The sequence below is a fragment of the Aptenodytes patagonicus genome, chromosome 2 (assembly GCF_965638725.1).
Source record: "Aptenodytes patagonicus chromosome 2, bAptPat1.pri.cur, whole genome shotgun sequence".
Taxonomy (NCBI): domain Eukaryota; kingdom Metazoa; phylum Chordata; class Aves; order Sphenisciformes; family Spheniscidae; genus Aptenodytes; species Aptenodytes patagonicus.
This window is the reverse complement of record NC_134950.1, coordinates 152,992,028-153,017,251: the sequence shown is the minus strand read 5'-3', so window position 1 is coordinate 153,017,251 and position 25,224 is coordinate 152,992,028. Positions and strand designations below refer to the sequence as shown.

Sequence of the window (25,224 nt, the reverse complement as noted above, 5' to 3'; positions counted from 1 at the left end):
ACCAGAAGAAGAGAAGTTAGACAGTGCCTGTTCACATACCAGTTACTGCAGCTGTGCGTGAGACTTCATAAACTGTGGCTCATCTGTGTCATGTGGACAAATGCATTCAGACGTTTGCTTTTAACCTCAACGTGTTTTAAGCTGTTATTACCCTTGCCAAAACATTGTCCCAGTAGTCACGCTACCACTTGTGGAGTCAGAGATGAAAAGACTTTCTAAGGTCACCAGCTAACTGTCAAGTATGTTTAGAGCTGGAGAATTACAGACACGGAAGAGAGACTTAGCTTGCTGACGCAGTGTTCAGCCAGCTCAGTTATTCAGCTGACATGATGAACAGGCACACATGCTGCCTAAAGAGAATGGCTAAAGTCGATACAGGCATCTCGCCCACTACGGCATATTTTTGTTATCAGAACAGGTAGGACAGAAAAAGTGCAAAGAGACTAACATTGAAAAATTTAATGTTCAAAAGCATAACAGACATCGTCCTCACAAAAAATGAGCAAATAATGAGTTTTATAGCCTCAGCGCCATTGCTTCTTAAGAGATACACAGCATTTAGAAAGAATCTTTAAAAGAAAAAAAAATCAGAGCTCTATAATGTTAATAGTGAACAATAATTCCGTGCAACACAAAATATTCTTTTGTTTTTCAGATTAACTTTACTGTGCACATTATAAAATGATTAATTTTGCCCTTCACCTTGGGCACCAGATCCAGACGAAAATATTTTAATTAATACTGGGCAGTTCCCCAAGGTGCATTGACTGGGATTCTGCCTAAATCAGGCATATAATTTCCACCTACATTGTAGGGGTCTAGTAAATCGGCCCTACTAATGCAAGTTCCATAGATAGCCCATGGACAAAGGCAGGTACCCTGAAGAACCTTGAAGAAGTTCAGGACTTCAGCTACTTGGACAGAATCTTGGCCTAAAGGCTTCACATATGCAACTCCACTGACTAGAAAGGTACTTCAGATTTATTTTAGGGAAGTTGCTTCACTATATGTCAATTAATAATCTGCATTAGGAAGACTAAGGCAAACACTCTGTAGCCAGCTCTAACAATTTTGTAATGTATTTAAGACAAGTTGCTTTTTACTTCGATTCTTAAGCCATAAAAATCACATGAATAGATCAAAACCTCATTTTCCTTTTCAATCATCAAATTTCTGTACTCCATGGTGAGAGGGAATGGGTAATGCTATAATGTCTCAAAAGATCAGATGTCAAAGAACAAATATTTAAAAAAATACATGGAACTGTCAGAGCTACAAATTCTAAACCTAAACATAAAAAATTTTGAGCAGGACCTTAACTCAAAAAACCCCAGTGTTCACTTTTGAACTCTTCTTATTTCTGCCCTCAGTTGTAGAATCATGGAACGGTTTGGGTTGGAAGGGACCATTAAAGATCATCTAGTTCCTAGTGCCGTGGGCAGGGATGTTATCCATGTTACATACATGGAAATAAGACACAGAGCTTAGAATTTGAGCATCAGCATCATCTGCTTATGGATCCGAGGTGGAAGTCACCTACTTTAGACAAAAGCGGTGCAAAAGTATTAATTTTTTTTCTCATTTTCAAATAACCAAATTTCTCTTAAAATTGTGCCCAGTTAACCCAAGAAGCTTTACAGGAAAACTACCTACTCTTTTTATTTAACTTCAGAATTTGCTCCAAGTACTCTGCACAGTTCAATGCAGGACATGATGCAGCCATTTAAGATAATGCCTTTTGGGCTAATTCCATTAAGAAGCATCTAGGAGATATTGTGAAGAGATCCATCCGATCTGTTCCACTGCCCAACACCATCTGCCCTTGCCTGACTGCAACAGCTGTCTTGGACTGTCTCTAGGCAATTGTGCTAAGGAACAAGCCATCAGATGCTTCCTCTTGGTATCCTGCTGTGCTTTGAGATGGGCACTCTTCTTTCTTCTGCCATGTTTCAGAAGTTTCTTTCAACGCATAAAAATATCCTCCAGGGTAACCTAGTACATCAAGTCTCCTATTAATGCTTCAGTCCTAATACTGAGAAGGGATTTCCCGCAACAGAGATGCTGTTTGCAATGTTAGATAAGCTTGTCATCCAAACTCCTAACAGTCTGGCACTATGCTTTCTAGAAAAGGGACCAATCCACTTGTATGTGGGCAGACTGCCATCTTACCAGATGGGCATGAATGAAGGCATTCATGAGCCTGTGTACACTACGGGCACCACATACCACTGTTCAAAACATGATTCACAGCTCAAAGCATCTGCTTAAATATTAGTGAATGCACAACTCATTATCCTATCCTGTACTACTAACAAATATTTCCGGTGCAACTACACAAAACATTTTAGAGGTATGGTAACAGCTGAATACATACTTAGGCTAATTATAAAAGAACACTTCCTTCCATCTCCATCCCATTTTTTTTTAAACCACATGTGCTTTTTAAGCCATAACGTTTTACTCTAATAGGCCTATGAACACACAGTGCCATCAAACCCTGTTATCCTTGCAAATCTCACAATTTTAAAGCAGAGTTGTGCTGGATCATTAGCTCAATGCCTCTATAAAGCACACAGTTGCTGCAGGAAACCACAGTAGGTTTTATTCTTGCCTCTGAATTGGAACTGAATCAACTCCCCAGTACACAGCGTTGGAGGCACTCTGCTGCTGGGGGCAACGCATTTCAGGTAAGACGTATGTCAAAGTCAAAATACTTACAGCCATTTACAATCTTTTGGGTTTCTTCATAAAAGAAGACAAGTTCTTCCTAGCCGCCCACACAAAGTCCAGCTTGAAATTCTGCCTACTGAAATCCTCTTTTCCCTCCCACTATACTTTAAACTGTAGACAGGTTTTTTCCATCACCTGTCTTAAAACATATATCAAACCTCTGGCTGTATTTCAGCAGAGAGATGCCTTGCCTGTAAAGTGTTTTGGAAGTCCACAATGCAGTATAAGCGCATAACCACCAGCACTGGTGTAAAATACACGGACAGACTTCTAGACCTCGATTCATCAGAATGCTTTGCTATCACTAAGTTTTATTATACTTTGGATTCATCCCCATCAGGCAGTAACAGCAGATCTCTAAAGCTCTTTATGGAACGTATTTTTTGCAGTGGACCTCATTTAGCCTCCTGAGAGATTTATCTAGTGATTAAGCAAACAGAACCTTCAAGATCATTCTGGTTTGACACAAGACTGCATACTTAGAATGCCTTTTTATTGATACATCTTCACTTATTTTCCCTCTTTTTTTTTCCTGTTCATAAGGCAGATCTCAGCTAATGCTTGACAGGGCATCTCTGAATAGGTTATTTTGTGGAAAATAAATGTCCACGTGACTTCCAAGATGCCGTCATGTCTTTCCTCCAATTTGAAGAGAAAAAGTGATATGTCACAGATCCTACCAGCTCTGGAAATATTCATTTATAAGTGACCTGAACACATGGCGTGAAAATGCATTCATCTGCCATAAATTCTGGCCTCTACTTAGAGTTACTAATGATCCAGCTTCACTATTCCTATTTACGTTGGCCTAATGAATAGTATTCTAAAGTCAGGTAATAAAAAGTTAACATATAATCCACAATGTCTTTAAAAAGAGACATGCTTACACTCTGTAAACAGGTTTGTTCACAACAAAAGTGTTATGCCCAGCAAGACCAAGACAGTAGAGAAGGGCATTCCAGGTTTTTTTCCTAATAATGGCTAAAACTTGTCAGAAAACACTTCCTTAGCTTATGAGAGACATAAATTGACACCCTGGCTGAATCTGTTATAAATGCTAAGGGTTGTGGGGTTCCCGAAGGGTGAATTCACAATCAACAAGAGAAAGGGGATACAAAGAAAGACAACACACTAAGTCTGTATCCTCTTTGGTGAAAGAAAAGCATAAGAACTAGTATTACCAAAAGGACTAGACCCCTTCCCCAGGCAGCTGTGGGAACCATCTGGGGAATTGAGGAGAAACAGAAATCACCTTGAAACCAAGCTAAATCAAGAGACAGGTTATCACGTATGTTCTCTGTATCTATCTCCAAACACAGAAATTAACACCTAGCTTTTCACTGTAATAGAATAAACTATTTCTCTTCAACTGTAAACTTCTCAAATATGAAGAGAGATTTCAGTGGCACTGGCCCAGGGAGTAGTGATCCTAAAACAGTAAAACATGGTCATTCAGGAAGTATTAAGTCTCCCAACCTAAGCCCCTTAGGCACTGAGCTGCTGGAGGTGGCAAATCCAATTTCTTGGGGGCAAATGTTTGCCCAGGAAAGGTGTCTTCCTTACCACTGTGAGTTATTGGATGCTTCTGCAGCATCCAGTACAAGACAGAGAGAAGGTCTGAAGCTCAGAAGTTCCCTTGAGACCATGACAAGGTGTAGCACAATCAATAAAATACCTAACACTGAAAAACCCAAGACTGGAAAAAAAAAATCTATACAATAGCTCTAGTCACATCCCATCTTAAGAGAGAAGAGAAAATAAAGTCTGAATTGTATACTACTCTTTCCTTGGTCTCATTCAAATGTATTTCTGCTCAACCACCACCGTAAAGCAAAAGAAGCAAATAAATACTCTTCAGGTAATCCAAACAGGAATGGGCTTGGTTGGCCCAATGGATCTTCTTATCCATTCGCTTTGATGTGCCAGTTATTTCTCTGTCTTTGGTATGTATGTATCCCTCATACATATATTGGCTCACTTCTGACAGCCTCACATTCTTTAATACAGTTACCCTAACAGCAGCCTGAACAGCCTCAGAAGTCAGTCCCTGAAGACTTGAGAGTTGGCTGATCTCAGCAGTTCAGAGACTTCAAGCTGGCCAGATGTGGACTTGGCTGGATGTCAGAAGTTTCCACTGAAATCGACACATTACCACAGAAGGTTTAAAATACGTTTAAACAAGATTTTTAAAACAGAAACAACTGTTGTGTTTGAAAATTTAAAGCCCACCAGAATCCATGTAGCTAACCGTGCACTGGGGAAAAATGTCTTTCCTGACTCATGTAGGCTACCAGCTGCAGCCTCGAAGCACAAAATTAATGTATAGTCATTGATCTGATTTTAAAGATACGTAGGAGCTAGCCAGGGAGTTAGGAACCTTTGACTTCACTAAAAGGCAACTACCCAAATATTTAAAAAATATCTGTCTCCCTGTCTTCAAAAAGAGCTGCAAGTGTTAAGAGCAGTGTAGATCACATTGACACTCTGTACTCTTTTGTTTGATGTTTCTTCTTCCTAAACTTATACACAAAGGCCTTGGATTACTTTCCAGTTAAATATTGAAATATATGTGAAAATGTGGGTTTCCCGATCAAGCAAATGGTCAGGTTTTGAGTGGAGATTATTAGACATGCTCTGTCAACAGCAATACTAAAAGCAAAGATAAGCAGGTGGGACATTCAGGGCTCCAGCCACATGCACGCTAAGGATGAGAAAAGAAGCACAAGTGAAGTGTAGAGGAGAAGCTGAGCTCCTTACCCATTCAATGCTTCTATTTTCATGGTTTCATTCAAAAAACATAATTCAAAATTAATAGAAGTAATTTCATCAGAACGTTTTATCTAGGCAACAGGTATGTATGCATAGGCACATTTCAAAAATTGTTTACACCAATGCAAAATTGTGAAAGCGGAAAAACAAAGGAAGTTGTAAAGTCAAAATATCTTCTGAAATATTTGCTTCCTCCACCAGTTAACTTCTATAATCCAACTATTTCTTTATCTGTTCAAATACATTTTCTTCAGTGTGACATGCCACTTGGGTGGATGACAGCATCCAACTGAATGTCCTAGTTTATCTACTCCATATGTGGAAAAACCAACAAAATTTCTTACTGGATGCACTATTATCATCTTTTCTTAACAAAGATGTGGTCACCCAAGAAGCAGAAAAGTAATCATTTTCAAGGGCTGAAACATTTCAAATGAAAAAGATAGACATCTGTTCAGCCCAGTTATTTGCCAAATACTTGACACATTTTAACAACAGGGTTAAGAATATGCTAGTTTCATTTTATGAATAAAGAAGGGCACTATGCAATACAATATTTTATTAAAAACAAGGAAAATCTACCAATTCATTTTAAGACCATGTCTGTGATTTTAAGAAAAAGGAACCTTTTAAAAACATAATGGTAAAGTAGTCTATATTAAAATAAATCTTGCAAGAGCTGCAGCTAAATCAAGACATAATAGACTAAATTATTCAGAGCAACTTGCCAAGTATACTTAATGCAAGACACAGGTCATAAAACACTCACATAGATTTTTGTATTTCATTACAATATGGCTGAAATCCCTACAAATATACAGTGCAGAGAAGGGTTTTATGTGAGTATTTTCAAATAGTGACTTCTACCTGGGAAAAAGAAAACATGCAGCTATTTAGAGTTCCAAAAATACCTTATCTCCTCGTCTTAATCTAACAAAGCCAGTGGAGTATTTAACACCAAGTTTGTGAAAGAAAAACTACCCGATGGTTTAGGTTCTTCAGGAATACCTCCTTCCTGGCTGCATGCTCTCTCTGAACTACACGTTAAGCAGGTTCAAGAGCCAAGGTAGGAATTTTAAGATGGTTACTTGGAAAAGACAATAGGGACAGAGCAGGTCTTTGAAATACCCTGTTAAACCACAGCAAAGAGTAGGACACAGAACTGGCTGTTACCCTCCGCAGGAAAGTTCTTGTCGGTATTTATTTTGACAACCAGTAATTTAGAAAACCTCTCTCCACAAAACACCAGCCGGACATCTCAATCCAGCCAGCGCTGATTAGTTTACTGCAGACATCACTGCTGGAACTATTGACTTTTCATTTTCAGCTTATGTGCCTGTAGCAACAACAGCAGTGGGGACAAGCCAAAGGCTACGGTGTGACAAACCTCCCGCGGAAGTGGTGGGAACACTCCACCTTGTAATGTTCCCAAATCACGAACGGATGCCTGTCTGGGAAATCTGCTTTAGGTAAATTGAAGCTATTGGCTTCAATAGAGAGGTAATTGGGTGAATTGTGAAAATGAGTGACATACTCTGATGACATGATCTATGATCCCACTGGTCTTAAATCTATATTAACCATACTAAACAAATTATGTCATTAATATAATTAATTAATTATGGGTAATTAACAAAGTCCAGAATAAACCAGCCGCAGCTGCAAACTCAAAATTCACTCCATAGTGGAAACTATAGAAATAGGAAAGAAACACTATTTCTCTTCCTACTGACATTCTTATAGTTCTCATATCACACGGATATGAAGGTGTTCCCTTCCAGAAGATTGTGAACAGTTTTCTTGGCTAAGATGGCCAGAGTGCTCATAAGCTTTGGTTCTAGTCAGAAGAAAATTATTTTTTAATATAAATCCAGACAAGAAAAATATTTATCCAGTGTTGATCAGATACTGATAAATTATTATGACTGAGAAATGAAAAGAAATTTAGAAAAAGACATTTCTAGATTCAAAGCGATCAGGCTCTTCAGAGATTTTCTCTCAGTCACATATGATCTCTAGGTGATTTTTAAAGAACAGCATAAATCAGCTCCACTCCTCTGCAGCACTGGAGCAGAGCAGCCTGCAGAACCAGCCCTCCTCTGTGCAGAGCGTAGGCACATGCACTAGGGGTCCTCTTCTCTGGAAACACAGACACATCCATCGGTAAGTCAGTACTTACCTACAGGTGGCTCAGGGATGCTGCAAAGCAGTAATTCGATAATGGCCTAATAAAGGAGAAGTGAACGTGATAAATGTATGAGTGGGATTACTACCATGGTTGCCTGGAAGAGCAGGGGACTGATCACAGTGAAGGAGGAGACCTTTCTTCTTGTATGTTCCTAAGACAACCCTTTGCTTCCAGATTTTCATTAGCAACTTTCTCTTCACAGAACTTATATTCTGTGATGTATTTCTGCCATTCTGGTTCTTAAGCATGGACGGAAAAGAAAAAACTCAATCACCTCTATAATTAGAGAACAGCTGAGGTTACTGGAAGGACTATAGACAGAGCATTTTCAAGGAAACATGCTTCTTACTTCCTCACTGCATTTAGGTTCAAAGGTGCAGGCAAATGAAGACTACAGCACAATTTCTGTCTTCCTATTTTCATTGTCAGTCAGCCATTGAAAACATACTAGAAATAAATTCTGCTACTGCACATTTGTTGTCACGAGAGCTGCCATTCGTCTAGGTTTGTAAAGGATCCAGCCCATTTCTGACCACTGCTTTTGCTACCTAAGAAGTGCTGGGAGTTGAAGACTCTTTAGAAAAGCATCTCTTTCAGGTAGGAGCTCCCAGCTCTTGGCATCTGAATTTGAATTCAGAGGTAGCTGGGCCCTTACATTCCTTGCCATGCACGTGCAAGATACTGCCAGATCAATTCATCAATAACATTTTTAGTCTTCTACAGATAGGATTTCCTACCTCTCATGGACTTTAACCAGCACACTTAACCCTTAACTGGAGAAGTCTGACTCACCAGCCTTTCAAGTTCTTGTGTTAAGGCGAACAAATAGATATCAGGAGACATGAGCTCTACATCTCCACCTGTCATGGAGCTTCAGAGGAGGAAAATATTCTTAAATAAATAAAAGCCATACAGAATAGATACTTGGGTGGTGCAAAAATGAATGCTTTCACAAACTTCGAGATCCTATAGACTATAGATATATATTGATACTATGGTGCTGCAGAATTTGATTCTGTGTTTATGGGTATGCATGTGCATATGAGGGGATAGTTATAAATAAAACATCAAACCTTTTTTTTGAGTGTAAGTTCTACATACACAGACATTTCCTAATCCCTTCTCCAGTTGATGTGCATGTATGTGTGTGTTTGTACATATAAAATTAATCACTTGCTTGTATGAATATTTATGTATCTGTACATTTATATACAGAAATAGATATGGCGCTTTCCTTGTGATTTCTTTTTTGCCTGCAAAATCATGATTCTCTTTCAAAAGTGAGTTGCTTTTCATACCAATTCTACAGCACATTGACTCCAAAATAGCAGCATAATTCAATTTAAGTATATCTGTTGCAATGTTTTCTTCTTTATGAAAAGCAACACAGAACTTCATCAAGTTCAGTCTCCTTCAACCCTAAGCAACCCTGAAATAGACTTTTAGTGCAAAAGGGTTTGCATGGCATCTCCATGAGCCACAAAATACTCCATCACACGGTATGTGAGAAAGTCATATTCTCTATATTCACTCTCCTTCACCACATTCAATTAGTATGATTTTATACTACAATCCCTATAATTCTATAGGGAACAGAAATCTGGAGTGGAGCTTCTACACACCTGAGCTAGGGAAGACAAGTGAAACGCCTAAGTCCAAGACAGGCAGCCGAAGCTCCCTCTGTATTCAATGGGGAGCATCATAGGCAGAGGGCAACTCGCATCGTCCTTCTACAGGCACCTAAGGTGGATTACGAGCACTGCCGTCCAGAGGTGCCTACTATTCTTACGCAGGCTATAAAGGGAGCCTAAGGGTAAAATGCGATGTTCAAAGTTAAAATCAATTTAAAAAATCCCTGCACCACAAATTACTGCTCCGAAGTTTTACTCACAGTTCTCAGCACTCTCAGCACTCTCTCCTTCTCAGATAAGAAAGACTTTTCTACAGTTCACATGCAGCTAGCAACCTGGCAGACCATGTAAAGCCCATCCTTCAACTCTGAAATACTACAGAGGAGAACAACCTGGAAATGGCTTCAAAACAACTTAGTCTAACTTAATATTTACTACTATTTTAAACTGGGGATCTCAAAGGAAAAAAAACTTTAGGAGAATCCAACTGAGGAAAGAAATGGGCCTAGAAAACAAGGTATGTTTCATGAATTTTAAGGTAACCATCGGGGAATGCAGAAACACAGAAATAAGATGGCAGTGAAAGTGACACAGACATTAGCCCATTGAGGGCTATGTTCTGAATGGACAGGTGTCAGTTCCATTACAGAAGAAAAATGCTGAAGTATTAAAATGAAAAGCAATGATCTCAGACTAGCCATGTTGAATACAATCTGTCAAGAAGCAATCTTGAGCAATATATCAGCAACATAGCTGGATGAACTCAGAGAAGCCTGAGAAGAATTCTTTTTTACAGACCTCAGGAGGAATATTTCTTTAATAGTACAAGAACAACATACTCAACTCTGAAAGAGTCTTCAAAAGCGTCAACACGTGTAGGTGGCAACCAACTAAACAGAACAACAAATCAGAACAGAAATCTCCCCTTGGAAATGCTGCACGGAAGTGGAAAGTAGGAGGGATGGATCTCAGAGCAGATCTTCAGGAAATTGAGTGTGGACTTGAAAAGCTTTAAAGAGTCTGTGGGGTCATTAAGCAGTTGGTGAGAAGTTTGAAGTACAATGGTGCAGGAAAGAGAGGAGTCAGATGAAAGGGGAGTTGCAAAATGTGAAATCATTGACTGGGGGAAACAAAGGGTGATAAATTCTCCTCCTCTGGAAAACCAAGATTCATGACACCTCAGTGATTTGTATTGTTGCTCATCACCTGAAAAATCAGCAACAGTAAAATCCCTAGGGGATAATAGGCACATCTCATCTTCCAAATACCGCCTTTGCATACATTCTGGTTTTCATAGAACTGCATGGGCAAATGCACAAGTAAACATATTGATGAATTCTTAATTGTCTGACATGGGCTCTTTTTCAAAAAGAAACAGATAAACCATAAAAAAATTTGAGATGTAAGGTGGTATTTGATGGGCATATCTTTGATCTTTAATGTCTTTTTCAGTTGTCATTAAAAACTTCAATCCTCTCTCTCACATGATATGAAGTCTTTTCAGTTCCTAAAGATTTGAACTCAAGCACCCAAAACAGCATTAGGACTTGCAGTTTGTTTTGCTGAACTATGCTTTCTCTGTAACTTAGGGTTTGGGTTTTTGTGATTAAAACTGCCTTTTATTTCAAACATGTAAAATAACTGTAAAGAAATAAATTGTAGATAAGAAAAAGAAACTCAGAGGAGTCAATTTTTTATTATTTTGAAAATTTAGTGGGATTAGACAAAACAACACACCTGTCCTCAGTGCAACAATTAGCAGGTTTCTGAGGAAAGTTCTTGACAGTTAATGCTTTAACCTGGAAAACAACCAACTTCAAGCTATGTTTTTCCAGTGATAACAGTTGAGGTCCATATGCTACTCACTGCTCATAGCTCAAAATAACTTAAGCATTCATTGGAGCAGGTATTAGGAGCCAGGTCTCCCCCTTCTAACCAATAGGTAACCTAACCAATAGGTAAAATACCTTCCCTACTACACTGTAGAGTTAGATTAATATTTGTGCTTATACCCATTTACTACTGCTTAACGAAGCAATGTGAAATGGAACAATAGCAGCACAAGAGGCTGAAGACTTCTCATGCTACAGCATCTTAGAGCCAAAGCGCTAGAACTTTCTTCAAGGTGGTACAAGTTTGTATCTTCTGAGCCAGAGAGAGGAACTGAACCTGAGTGTCACATCCAGAATGAAAACATTAACAAATGGGATATATTTTTTTTAATCAAAAAAACTATCTGTAGGTTGGTTTTTTAACCACCTATGCTTGGTAAGAAAGTAAGGCTTGCATGGTGCACCTGAAGACAGGGTTCAGATCTGCAGCCCTTTGTGAAGGAAGGCATTTTCCCATGCACAAAAACTAGGCAGATCATAAACCACAGATCTCTCTGCCGTCAGCACTTCCAACTCTCTAAGCTAGCCAAAGCAGGAGTGCTGGCTTCTGTGTTTCTGACTGTGAGAACACAGCCCTCTAATGTAAAAACTACCTTACTTGACCTCAAGGCACCAAATTTAGGCACTGCAATCTGGAGTTGCAATGCCTAACCCTATGGTAAGTTGAGTCCTTAAAAGACTTGCCATGATAAAAAATGAAGCTATGTTAGGAAACACGTTCCCTGCTAATGGCCTAACTATTCAACCATCTTTGGACAACTCCTTTCAGAGGCACTGACCAAAACGGCTATAACCAGTACCTGCTGGTTCCCTCCTGCTGCTGCAGCTGTAAAAATAAAGCATTAGAAATACCAGTCTCCCAGGGCAAGATCTCTCATTTGCAGTCCTGACACATCTCACTTGCATGGTCCACAAAATGCGTTCATTAACAGAGCAACAAAACAGCAGAAGGAGGCTTTCTTCAAATGTTCCACTCCTTTCTGGGCACAGGGGGAGTCCTCCAAACATTTTACAGATTTATCAAAGACAAGGCCCACCCTCTACCAGGAGGGACATATTCTACTGCATCTTGTCGCTAGGCAGTCCTCTGCATTTAACAACAATTATTTATTTATATGAACTTCCTTCTCCACCCTCCCTACCAAACTGCTTGGGGTGTTGGATAAACAACTGTACAATAAAAACAACATAAAAGCGGAAGGACAAAATATTTAAGAGCAAAATGAACTGTTGTCACCAGAACTATGAATGAGATGGTAAACAGAAACCAAAATAACCAAACTCCACGGGGACAGGGAGAAACACAGCATTTTTTTAAAAGAGAAGTCAGGTTGGTAACATAGATAGAAAGACAGATAGCGATGAGATAAAATACCCAAGCGGTGAGACCCCATATCTGAGACTGGCCAAAACAAACTCTTCAAGACCCACACTTAGATGAGGAGCTGACAGTACTCAGAAGGCCATGACCTTCTTTTTCTTCAAGATTCTTGAACACTTACTATATATATCACAATTATTTAGGATTTAAAACAAACCCATTCAGGCAAATTTTGACAGGATTGCTTGTGACATGTCTGAGAAAAATGCATTACTTTAGTTGGTCTAAGGAAATGAACCTAGCAGATTCACTGTATCATGGTACAAAATTTCATCTACTTTATGAAAGACACACATGAATGGAAAAAAACCCATTTCTTTGCACTTGCTTAGGTAACTACAAAATCTCAAGAATATCTGCCATGCTGTCTAGACCAACAGTACTCAGATAGTGTTTAGCAACAGGGACTTCTCTGTCCTCTATTTCTTTTTCTCTCTTTCATTCTGAGTGGTTTCAACTTTCTTTTTTTCCTGTTCTCTAACCTATTTCTTAATCAGTTAAGACTAAACATTACTTGAAGTTAGATCAAGGTTCCAAACTTTTTTTCCCATTTGTTGAAAATAACAGAGAATTACTTTTCCGAACTTTAGTGTCTTCTCAATAATTCACTCTCTGTCAACTTGCTTGTTTGTTTCATCTGATCCATATCTGGGGGCCTTGTCATTAATATAAACAATAACACATGCTAATTATGGTATAAAACTATGATTAGTTATCTATTATGAAATTAATTTCATGTCTACAAATTCTTGATCACCTCTGATGACTGCAATACACACTGGAGAGTCAAAACAGAAATGAGTGCCTTTCACAACTACATCATTTGATATGAAAGGCTTTGATGTTACCAGGTTAGCCCAGTTTATAGCCACTTGAGGAAAGCCTAATATACTAGAGGTTTCTTTTCCAAACGTAGTAAGCACTGAAGACGCTTACCCTAAACAGAGAAGATAGCCTGCCTGAGAAAATAAGTTCTCCTTATTATTTGTTACTCCCACAACCAACAGCAGTAACTATAGCCCATAGAAAGTCATCTCAGCTCAGGGTCAAAACAGATCAAGTTTCTTTCCCTGTAAACCTAGTAGTGTGGCATGTCTTTTGGTTCCAGAAAACTTACATAAAGAGCAGCTAAAAATTAAATTTAGATTTTTTTTCAATATCCTTGGTGACATCTGAAATTGGCAGAGAACTTATTGTTACCAATATAATTGGCAAATGACTTCATGTTACTAAATCTATTAATCTTGCTTAAGACTTACATTGTAGGTATTTAGGGTATGTTCTGATTCAGCTATCTTCCAAAATTCCTAGAGCATATGATTGTCTAACAGAGCCTTATGTTGAATTAATGGTTAATACAGATGTTCCTTAGGGTTTTAAAAGACTTGTTATGACACCATTTTGCCTTCTCTTCTTGTAGCAACGACTGGTGATTACTTGAACATAGAGTGCCTGCTACTATGGCAGTAACTTACTTGGATTATGATTTCAAAGATGTAAATATGCCTTCAGACTTGGAAAGTAGATACAAGTTTAATAAATATGGATCTAAATAGCTGACTAAATAACCCAGCACAGAGACTTTTACAGATTAGCTCTTTACAGATTTCAAGGCAATGCCATCAATAAAGACAGAAAAAAGGATGAGCTGACTCCATGGGCCAGGAAGCTCGGCCTGAGTTTCAAAACAACATTTCAGTGGCTCAGCATGCTGGTGATTTTGGATTAGGAGTTTAAAAGAGTGAGCTGAACATTGAGAACACTTGCTCTGTACCCCAATACATGCTATATTTGAGCGGATTAGGATAGTTAACAAATGAAGCAAGATTAGTAGATTTAACAACATACTACTGGAATATATAAAATTATTTTGGACTCTGACTAATGTGACAACTTGCACACTTGGACTGTCATGGAAGAAAAGATCTGAAGATTAAATCATAGCTCCAAGGTTTAAAAACAGTGGTTATTTTAACTATTTCCTATAGAAAATTCCCAAATTTAAAAGGAAGAGAAAACTCTGAACAAGATAGAATACTTGAAGGAAAAATGGAAAGAACTTCCTTATGCCAACAAACCTTCCTTTACTTTTCTTCCTGAATGTCAGTATAGTCTGCATAAGTACCAGCATATGCTATACAAAATATACCTGTTGGATATACACGTAACAGGATTAAACATTTCTTTCAGTGAAAATGACCAAAGAAGTTTTGATCATCCAGGAAAAGCAGTATCAATATGTATTTAATAGAAAAAAAGTCAAACAAAAAACTAGTAAGATTTCCTTCCATCCAAAAATGTTTCTTCACCAAACTTTGTACACAAACCACGAAGTAGAACCAACCTCTTTGTAATATGCTCTCAGGCAGCAAATGCCCGCAGCAATGAAGTGCTGCTGCCTGAATGGACTCCAGCCACGGCGGCAGCAGAGGGCACGCTTTCCTGTGAGAAATTCATAACACAACTTTACTCCATCACAAAGCACTGAGATTTCAGCACACCCAAGGAACACACTCTGCCTTTGTGGCGGATCTGCCCATGTGCACCAGTCCAACACATTCAGAGTATGTCAGAATTAATGTGTATGTACACTGTGACTATGTTTTGCATTTTCCAGTGGATTTGGCCCTTCAGATTACTTTTAAAACCAGTGACCCTGACACTGATAAAGTTTCCAGGTATTCCAAATGACTGCTTAGGCTTACTTTTGCCTGCTTTTTGGCTTACTGCCTTTCTCACTACCCTTGAGTCAGTCTCACACTGGATATACAAAGCAAGGACCTTCTATTGTCTGCAATATATAAGAGGAGAAGACGACAAGACAAGTAACTGGTAGTCCTTACTTGCCAAGGGGACTAAGGCATCTAAAGGATTACATTAACTTCAAGACTTATGCATTGCTGTTAGTCACAAAAACTTTGCCTAATCTAGCATGCATCTGAACCCCCTCCAGCACTACCACTCCACACCAACAAACCCACTTAACTCATGCCAGTGCCAAACTATGCAATGTCTAACTCCCTTCTGAGCCCTCTTCAGCTGTTAGCATGTAGGAGCCAGTCTTGCTGGCAAGGCCAGACCAGGAGACTGAGTAATCTCACTCAGGCCATGGAAAAGCAGTTTTAAATCCCTGATTAGTTTGATAGAGTTCAAAGACCCTTATCTGTAATAGCATGCCAACCGTGAGGCAGCTCGGTGATCTGAAGCTGGCCTGTTCTCAACCCATGCTAGCAGAGCTGCTCCAGTTTACATGGAATGCTTGAACACATTCACCAGGGCAGTCTGTACCTTATGAGCTCAGGTCAGTCCCCTAAAAACGGACAAATCTGAGTTACAAATCCATGGTTCCATGACTATTCAGTAGAAGACTGAAATATTCATTTGAGTGAAATTGGGACTTCTTCTTGCTCTTGCCCCTTGACATTGCAAGCATTCCCACTGTTCCTCATTATCTTAAATCCTGCAGATTGAGGCTTTCTAGTGGGAGTGATGGATTTTCTTCTTACTATTCCCCACTGCTTTGTTTATCATTTAATGTCTTGTCATGCAAGTTGGGTGCAGCTCCATAGAAATTAGTAGAGTAACTCTGAAATACAGTCCCTGTGGGACTGGAATCAGGCTTTTTTCTGTTAGCATTTTTATGGCTTAATCTTTTCAAGCCTAAATCAAGTATTCTCAGATTATTCTCATAGAGTACCTATCATCTCTAGCAGTATAAAAACAGTTGCATGCTACCAGACCTTTGAGAAGATGAAAAATTCACCATCAAATGTGTCCTTGCTCACACCTTTAATAAAATATTTTTAAACACTTTCATTGTTATTATTAGTAACAGCCATTTGCAATGTGATTCTTACTCATTGATCAGGACCCTGCTGTGCACGGCACAGCTATGCCAAACATCCCTGTACCAAAGAGTTCATAATTTAAATATGAGATGAGAAACCACATGTCAATACAGAGGAAGCACGAGGAAAGAATAAAAGATTTATCTTCTACAATTATGTAAGTGGTGCTTTAGGAAAGGAGAAGAGAGCTTGCAAGGAGTAGTGAGAAATAACTGTATGCAAGCAAAAAGAACAAGCACTGAATGTACAATCTGTGGTTTTACAGATATCTTCTATAACATGTAATCATGACAATGAGAGAAAAGTCATCACTATATCAAGGTACAAGATGTCACTTCTGTCTTGTTTTCATTTCTATATGGTTTGGTTGCTCAATTTTGGATTAATTTTCCTGTTGCTATATTAGACTTTTTGCTGTGCTTTAATACTCAGGGGCAAAGTTCTCTATTCTTTTTTCTCACTCTCATCCTTTCCTTTTTCTCTTTACATTGCTTTTACTAACTACACAATATGCAATAAGGCTTTAGCACCCTGGCTTATTTAAAAGATTAACATCAAAGAATAATGAAAATTGTGGATGATCTAAATAATTTAATATAAGTTTGAGAAATGATACACTGTAAGAGAATTGTATAAAAATGTTATTATCTTCCACTTGCAACTTCTTGTGTGATGAAAGAAAGCCTCATTTCATCCTCTTATTTTCTATGGGTTTTGTCCATATGTATTACCTTGGAATTGCTTAAATTTTTTTTTAGCTTTGAAATCCTCCCATCCATTTCCAGTAAGAGTTTTGATTGAATTGACATATTTCTCTCTTTGCTCCTTTTTTTTTTTTTCCCAAGAATGTGCAGAACTTGCTGAACTGTATCATGCCACTACAAGAAATCTATTTTGGATTCAGGTTTCAAAGAGAGATCAGCACATGGATGCTGTATATTGGCTATGAAGGTCACAATATTCCTTAAGAGCTTCCTCAAAACTTGCATATATTTGCAGATCCGTGCTTAGTCCCACAAAGGCAGAGGATCTAGAAATCAAATAGTTTGTATAAAACACTGTTTGCTGAAAATACTATTGCTTTTCCTATGTGGTCCTAATATACGGGGTTGTATGCAATAAATCAGAAGGTTTATATCACATAAGAAAAGGCTGTTTTTTATAAAGACTAATTGCATGTTCCAGTGAACATCTTCTATTCCATCCCCAGTACTACTGTTACTTCTAAGAACAGAAATCTCATCTCTCCCTACTTGATGTCGTGTAGATTTAGACCCAGGCGCTACTCTTTTGAATGTCTCATTTTCAGAAATCAATCTGGCTAGTTTCATGGCAAACTTTTTACCTGCTGGCCCCTAACTCTTCATTTTTTTAACCCTGGCAAACTAAAATTTTGAATATTTCTTCCAGATGACTCTATTATTATCAATAATAGAGAAAATACAGCGTATCTTATACACTAGTACTTGTTGATGTGTTTGGATAATTTTATATTGCAACTTATATTTTATGTTGTAAACTTGTCTCTGCTTTCATAAGTATTTCTATTACTTTTTCCAGTTCCTCTCTACAAGTAAAAACCTAATTTCTTATTTACATCAGGCGATAAGTGGTTTTGAGGTAAAAGCACTGATTTAAATCCCACTAATCTCTTATCCCAGAGTTTAGAAATGAGAAGTTTAAAAGTGCTACGCAGTAATGAAAACTTTTCACTATCACTATTATAATTCTGTAAGATTTTTCCAGTGCAAAGATTTCACTAGTTATCATTTTGCCTGTAAACTGAAAACTGCTTAACAACGTCTAGCAGTTGGTATTAAAAACCATAAAGATATCATCGCCTGCATATTCTCGGTTCTCAGCATGCAGAATAACTGAATAAGGGCAGTCTCATCTCTGATGGATGAAATCTCCTTTCTTAATGATCTCTTCCAAAAACATCAATTTTTCTCTTTCTCCATTGTAATGCATTGAATTTCTCATCACTCCTAATCATTAACCATTAATCATCCTCCATGGTGTGACACTTAAACTCTAAGCAGATGGTTAGGAAATACCTAATGCATTCATACATAAAAGAAGAGAGACTGAGAAGAAAAACAGAGTGAGGAAAAAAGGCGTATTTCAGCTCCTGTATTATTCACAGTGAACAGGCTTTGAGATGGAGATTGTGTCTTTCCCTTTTCCTCTGTGTTGATGCAGAGTACTCTGCCAAGTGACATGGAAGTTGACAGGTAATATATCATGTTTTATCACTCAGTTGTACATATTATACCAGTCTATGTCTTACCTTTAATATCTCAACCTCGTATTCCACGGCATGGTGAGTTATCATACCGCCCATTTCACTCTGGCAGCACAGGTTTACAATTGCACTCAATTTCACATCGGAAACACCTTGGTAGTATCAGATTATGTAAGTGAAGTCTTCCTTAGGCATGAACTGCTTCTGCTTTCATTCTGCTTCACATTCTTGTTGATGCAGATCACAACAACCCTGAACTAAGGAAGCAGGCAGCAGCTGAGTCTAGCAAGTTCAGCAAGATTTAACAACAAGCTACAGGCCTTTCACTTGACTACAGTTGTTGCTCCTTGGCTCTCAGGTATGAAAGCATGAATAAACAATGAGAAGAGACATCTGGTGGAAAAATATGAACATACCCCTACTGCCCTGTGAACACAGCATACAGACATACACAAACACACAGAAAATCTCTTCACCAAATTCCACTTTTATAATTTCTTAGAATTTTTGATGTCATAGCTCTACTGAGTTTCCAATATCCCAAACATTTGTCATCTACACAGAGATACCAGTATCAAATCAAGGTCATGAGACATATAGCTGTGGCTAATCACAGTTCTAGATGTGGATAATCATATATACAACAGACTCCAGTTGTCTCCTTGATAGTGGCTACTAGATTTTTTAGGACAGCTACGTAGATTAGTGACAACAGAACCATGAAGACCTATTACACTGTGTATCTTGTTTTTCTGCTATTTCAAATACACTTAATTAAAAAAGCAGAAATTCTTCAGTACCTGCTTCCTGTTAATAAAAACAGCCATAAACATTTTTCTTCATGAGGTTCAGGGCAAGGACACAAGTGTTGCCAGTGCCTATGAGGCTTCTGTACTTTGAAGCACAAGCTTGTAATACAGAGGCTGCACCAGCTTAGTTTTGGCTTTTGCATTCAAAGCAAGCTGGCTCTCAAAAAAAAGCTATTGCATGTTAACTTCAAAAAGTATGTTTGTCTGACAAGGGCACTGAGAGAGACAAACTATTGCATAATCTTCTGCCTGGTTCCCTCACTTCTCTGCCCAAGCAAGACAATGTGCATATAATATCCTGGCAACATGGCCTTTAAAATCTGCCTTTTCCATTGGCTGGACATCTAATCCACTATGATCCAAATAAAACTGAAAGACCCTTTTCTGGATTACTAGGGAAATCTGTAGTGATTATCTCAGAGCAGATAGTTACAGTGTCCTTGGAATTCAGTGACATGAATACTATACTGAAGACAGGCATGTTCTTTAGCTACCGTGAAACAAGAACAAGAAAATGATGGGTGTTCATTGTAAGAGCTTTAAAAACTATTTTATGAGTAAAAAGGATGTAGCTATATGCTGAAAAACAATCAGGCTAAAACATCTGGGGTATCAGAGCGGGCTTAAAGCTTGCGATTCACCCCACAATGTATCAGTATGTGCAGCACCAGATGTGCTGGAAAAAGCAAAATCTTTCAGTTGGCCTCAGTGAACATCAACACATAAGGAATAAACAGTGACTAAGCTCTTGTAATGCATCCGTTATAGGCCTACTTGAGGGACACAGGCATAAAAAGTATTATTTTTTCACATTCATTAATGCCAAAACCAGACCTTTCCAGCGACCTTGTTGCTACTCTCAGGGCTGTAACTAATGGAGCTACTGCAGCCTAATCCTCCCAACATTCATGGCTCACTTCTACCATGCTAATGTAGGTACAGATCATTCAAGGGAAAAAAGCCCACATCCACATCTAAGCTCCACTATTCCCATCTTTCCATTCCTTCTCATAACATGAAAGGGTAGCTCATTCTAGCTTGAGTGTAAAGAGGGAGTAACACAGTCTCAGAAACAGATCCTAGCACCTACTACATGCAACAAGATGTCTGAGCACAAAGTTTATTCCAGGCTTCCCTACTGAACTGCTTCACGAGCATTAGTAAGTCAATGCACTGCCGCCCAGCATCTCCATTTCTCTGAACTGATAGCAATATTGCCTCACTATAATTAGAGGTTTAGAAAAACAAGAGATAGCAGTAAAGACAAAGAATTTGGATTCTTCAGCCAAAAGAAGAGAAGACTGAAGGGAAAAATCCTAACAGTCTTTAAAAAGATACTCCACAGCCTCCTAAGCTAGTTCACGTTATGGTTTATCTGACCTCACTGTTATAAAGGTTCCCCCCCCACTGTCTAATATAACTTTCACTTGCTGAAATTTAAACCCAGTACTTCTTATCTGCCAAATCAAGAACATGGAGAAGAAATTATTCCCTTCCTCTTTGCATCGTGGTACCCAGTAACTTTTATCACTGGCTCTAGAAATGATATCATAATATTACACGGATTTTGGAGTGCCTTTTGGACTTTCAGTTAAAGTAGACTAGGAAAATGTTTAATATATCAGATAACCCGCAGTTGCCTAGGGTGGAATTCATCACCATTTGAGGCAAGTACCCCAGGCTTCTTTTACAGTCAGTGGAGCCTAGGCCATGATCCATCTCATCCTTAAGTTGAAGTCTAAAATGAGTCATAAAAGGCCCTGTTTCTCTTCACTATTTGCTGAGTGTAGGATGACTGTTTCAGCTATGGATACCTATACTAGAAACACAGACTTACAGAGTAGTTTCACTTGCAAGGGAGCTCCAGAGGTCATCTAGTCCAGCCCGCTGCTCAAAGCAGGTCTAATCAGGTCAGCTCATTCGGGGCTGTGTCCAGTCCTGATACCTCCAAGGATGGAGATTCCACAACCTCTCTGGGCAGTATGTTCCGCTATTTGATCACCCTCATGGTAAAAAAATGTTTCCTGGTCTCTAACCAGAATTTCCTATTTTCCAGCTTGTGTCCATTACAGATGTCTAAAATCAGCTGAGATCTGACCCCTAATGCAATTAACAGGCTACTCTATTAGAATATTGTGTTTGTGCTCATTTTATTTGAAGGTCTTTGCAACACACAAAGATTAATGCGTGTTAATGCAAGATGTGTTCCAAGTGTTAGCAAGATAGGGAGTTAGGAAAGGTCTAAAAGCTCCACCACAGTCAGTATTTCTGCAAAAGGAAAGTAATGAGAATCCTCCCCTCAGATGCCAAGAAGTTAAGAGACTCCTCCATAAAACAGTCAGGTTTTGGCCCTCTCTTCAAAATCTAAGAACAAAGAAATATAAGCGAAATCAATTAGAAAGCCCAGCATTCATTTGGAGGACGTCCATTAATAACTGGAAAGACTAAGTAAAGGGAAATCAGAGATGTTACTGTGAGAACTAGAGATAATGTAAGAAATGAGAGCCTCAGAAATGAGAGCTGCCCAGCAACTGCTGGGTAAAATCTATGCATTTGTAATAGACAAAGCTCATCTGCCTGCTTATAATTCAGGAAAGATCAGTGTGTTGTTATCAATATAGCAGAATTTGAATAATAAATTTTGGTGGAGACCATCATTTGTACTTCCCATTTGGTTAGACGGGCATTGTAACAGCTGTTTTTCTCACCAAAGGCAGCTGGCTGGTGATATTATTTTTCAATTAATGATGCTACACTACGAATAGATTACTGCATGTAGACATGAAAACAATGACAATTAGTGAAAGAAATTAATCGATGTAACAAAGCAGGTTTTGGTTTCCATTTAATTGGAGGGTAAGGAAAGTCAGAGATGCAATAAAGCCCTTCTGGACACAGTGAAATTTGTATGCTGAAGACTCTCAAAACAATCCAAGACAGACTGGGTGAATGGATCTAGAAAAAACGAGAATTAGGGAAGTGTAGAGGAGCAGAGAGTAAAGATGCAAAAGACTTAAAGCAGTGTTGAGAAAATCTAAGGGGATTTTGATTTTTAAATAAGAATGTAATTTTGCACTGAATGCTTAAATGAACAGAGATTTGAGTTATTTAGAACTGAAATGCTGTCATTTTATCTCTTTACATTGTATATGCACTAAGGCAAGCTGTGTAATTCTGCACTTAGTTGAGCGTGAAAGTAAAGCTTTTTGGTTTTACCTTCCAAATCACAAGAGAAGAAGAGATGAAACAAAAAGGAAAACAGCCTTATGTTAAAGGAGAACACCTTACTGGATGCTTCACACCAAACTGGTGAACTCCATTCCATATTTTAACTTGCACTTCATGCTACCTGTGGAAAACATAGCCTAATTTGGGTGTATAAGAGGTGAGATCTGTATTAATTAGTCTTAAAGCTCTAATGTACTTCTCTACCATAAACTGAGGACCAAATCAAATAGTTGAAACAACTCTACCTCTGTACGCACATTACTATGTCTTTAACCACATCACTGAGTTACAGAATATTCCCAGTTCTTCTCAGAAACAAATAAAAACACCAAATAACAGGAAGAAGTAAATAAACAATGGATGTGACCCAGGAAAAAGAAAATCTGCTTTGCATGTGTGTGACTTATAACCAATATGATAATTGATAATCTATGGTCTACACCTTGCTATGAATGAACATGTGTGTGAATGTCAGCTGGTGCAAACAAGACTCTCCGTTTAGAGCTCGGGTTTTCTTTCTTTCTCACGCCATCCTGCTCTGCTTTGTGCTCCTTTTCCAGAAAAGAAGCAGGTGAACATTTAGATACTGTCCATGTACAGCAAAATGTCAAGAGTTCACATTCCAAGGACTCACACCCCATAATTCACATCTTGCAGAAACACAGGCTTTTCTTTCTTAAAGATTATATAATAGACCTCTCGGGCTATGCTTTATAGCCTTCACACATTTATTGTTCCACTGTCTTGTCCTGGATCAGAAATTAATGAGATCTTCCTTGCAGTGAATTGAGGGACAGGGGTATTGAAATCCTGATATTTCTGTATCAGTCCCAATCGTCTTTGATTTTTACAAAACCATATTCTTGCGGTTGGTGAAATCAGGATTAATTTCTCTGTCTGAACATTAACATGACCTCCCACTACCACACTCTCTACATACCTCCCCTAAGACCTTGAAAATAGAAACGATACAATTTCTCTCTTTTTTGTTTCGGCCTGTAGGAGTAACAGCCTGATTAGTAATTACCTGTGTAAGAAAGAAAGAGAGCCCCAGCAAAGAGTGTAGGAGCATAAAACTGCTATAAGAGAGAAGTCAGGTCATACACTTTGCATATTAGTTTCTAACAGAACGTGTTCTCGGTGGACAGTTTTAGATAGTATGAGAATGAGATGTGCAGAGAGGACAAGCTCTAGTCAAGTATCTACATCCCAACTGGGACACAGGATAATCAGGAATTTTCAGCAAAAGATTTTTCCTCAGAGTACACCAAATTGTCATTTTGTACCTGCTATACATTTAACATCGTTAATGTCTGAAAAAAAAGGGGGAAATGTTTAAACATCAGCAAAAAGCTGAGGGGTTGCTTTGGTTATCGAACCCCTCCCTCTGCATTTAAAGGTTGTGGATGGCCATCTCTTGCATCTAACAGGATGGTTCTTCTTCAAGTCAACTGCTGAGAGAGAAGTCTTCTTCCACCAACAGTATCTCAGTATCCCTGATGCTGAGCACCTGAAGCTAGACAGCCACCAAAGGACATTTGTCCTTTGTGAAATACAACAATTAGAGCATCAAGACAAGAACTGGGAAAGAAACTGAAGAATTAGTGACAGATGGGAAGACTGCAGACACAGCAAGAGCTATGATGAGGCTTCTGGCATACTTTAGAGCTGAGGTTGTACAAACACTGACTGGTTCTTATGGACCCTCTACCTGGGGAAGCCACTATATGGCTCCAGGGTTCTCTGGGAAAGCAAAGAGGAGACAGCCATGGAAAGGAAACCCCTCATGTTATGCTATGAATTTCTGTAAATGCTTCACAGCTTTTCTACATCAGCTGAGGAAGCAGTGCATGGGCTTTCTGTTCTGCTCACTGGAAAAGAATATGAAAGAAGCTCTGAAAACCCCAGGGAGAGGTATTGCAAGTTGTAAAAAGCATTTGTACAATATGGAAAAAAACAAAACTTCTTTCTTCCTGACACCTGCGAAGTGAAAGATGAAAAAACACATAAAACTATCCTAAAAATGCACACTTTTTCTTTAGAACTTGAAAGGCCCACATGATTCAAAAAATATTGTATAAAAACTCCATTGGGATTTATGTTTATTATAGTATTCTTCACACCTCATTCTACTACAGTTTATTTGCTACTTGTTCTGCAACTGCTAAGGAGTTTTGTTTTCCAGCTAGTTGCTCAATAACTACATGATGGTCTGTAAAAGCACAGAAGATTCTGACTATTGAGGAAAAGAGAACGTAAACATATTTTAAAATAATCCACAACTTCATCTTTGTTTCTGTCTCCTGATCTGCACACTTTCTATCAACTTCATTCAATTTACACTTTGACGCCTTGCTTTATCTAGCCATTATATTGGGTTTATGTGGCAATTAACAAACTCAGGTTTTCTGGGATTTTTGAAAAGAGAAAGGATCTAGATTTCTATGAGTTTTGTGATATATTCCTCATGTGACTGTGAAATTACTTTTTTTTTCCCCACTTA

The 25,224-nt window shown here is 38.5% G+C and overlaps 1 protein-coding gene across 2 annotated transcripts in view; it reads right to left on the bottom strand.

Annotated features, from left to right (window-relative positions):
• The window catches only part of GPR158 (G protein-coupled receptor 158), a 211,476-nt gene that overhangs the window by 65,793 nt on the left and 120,459 nt on the right, over positions 1–25,224 (bottom strand). The window lies entirely within an intron of this gene.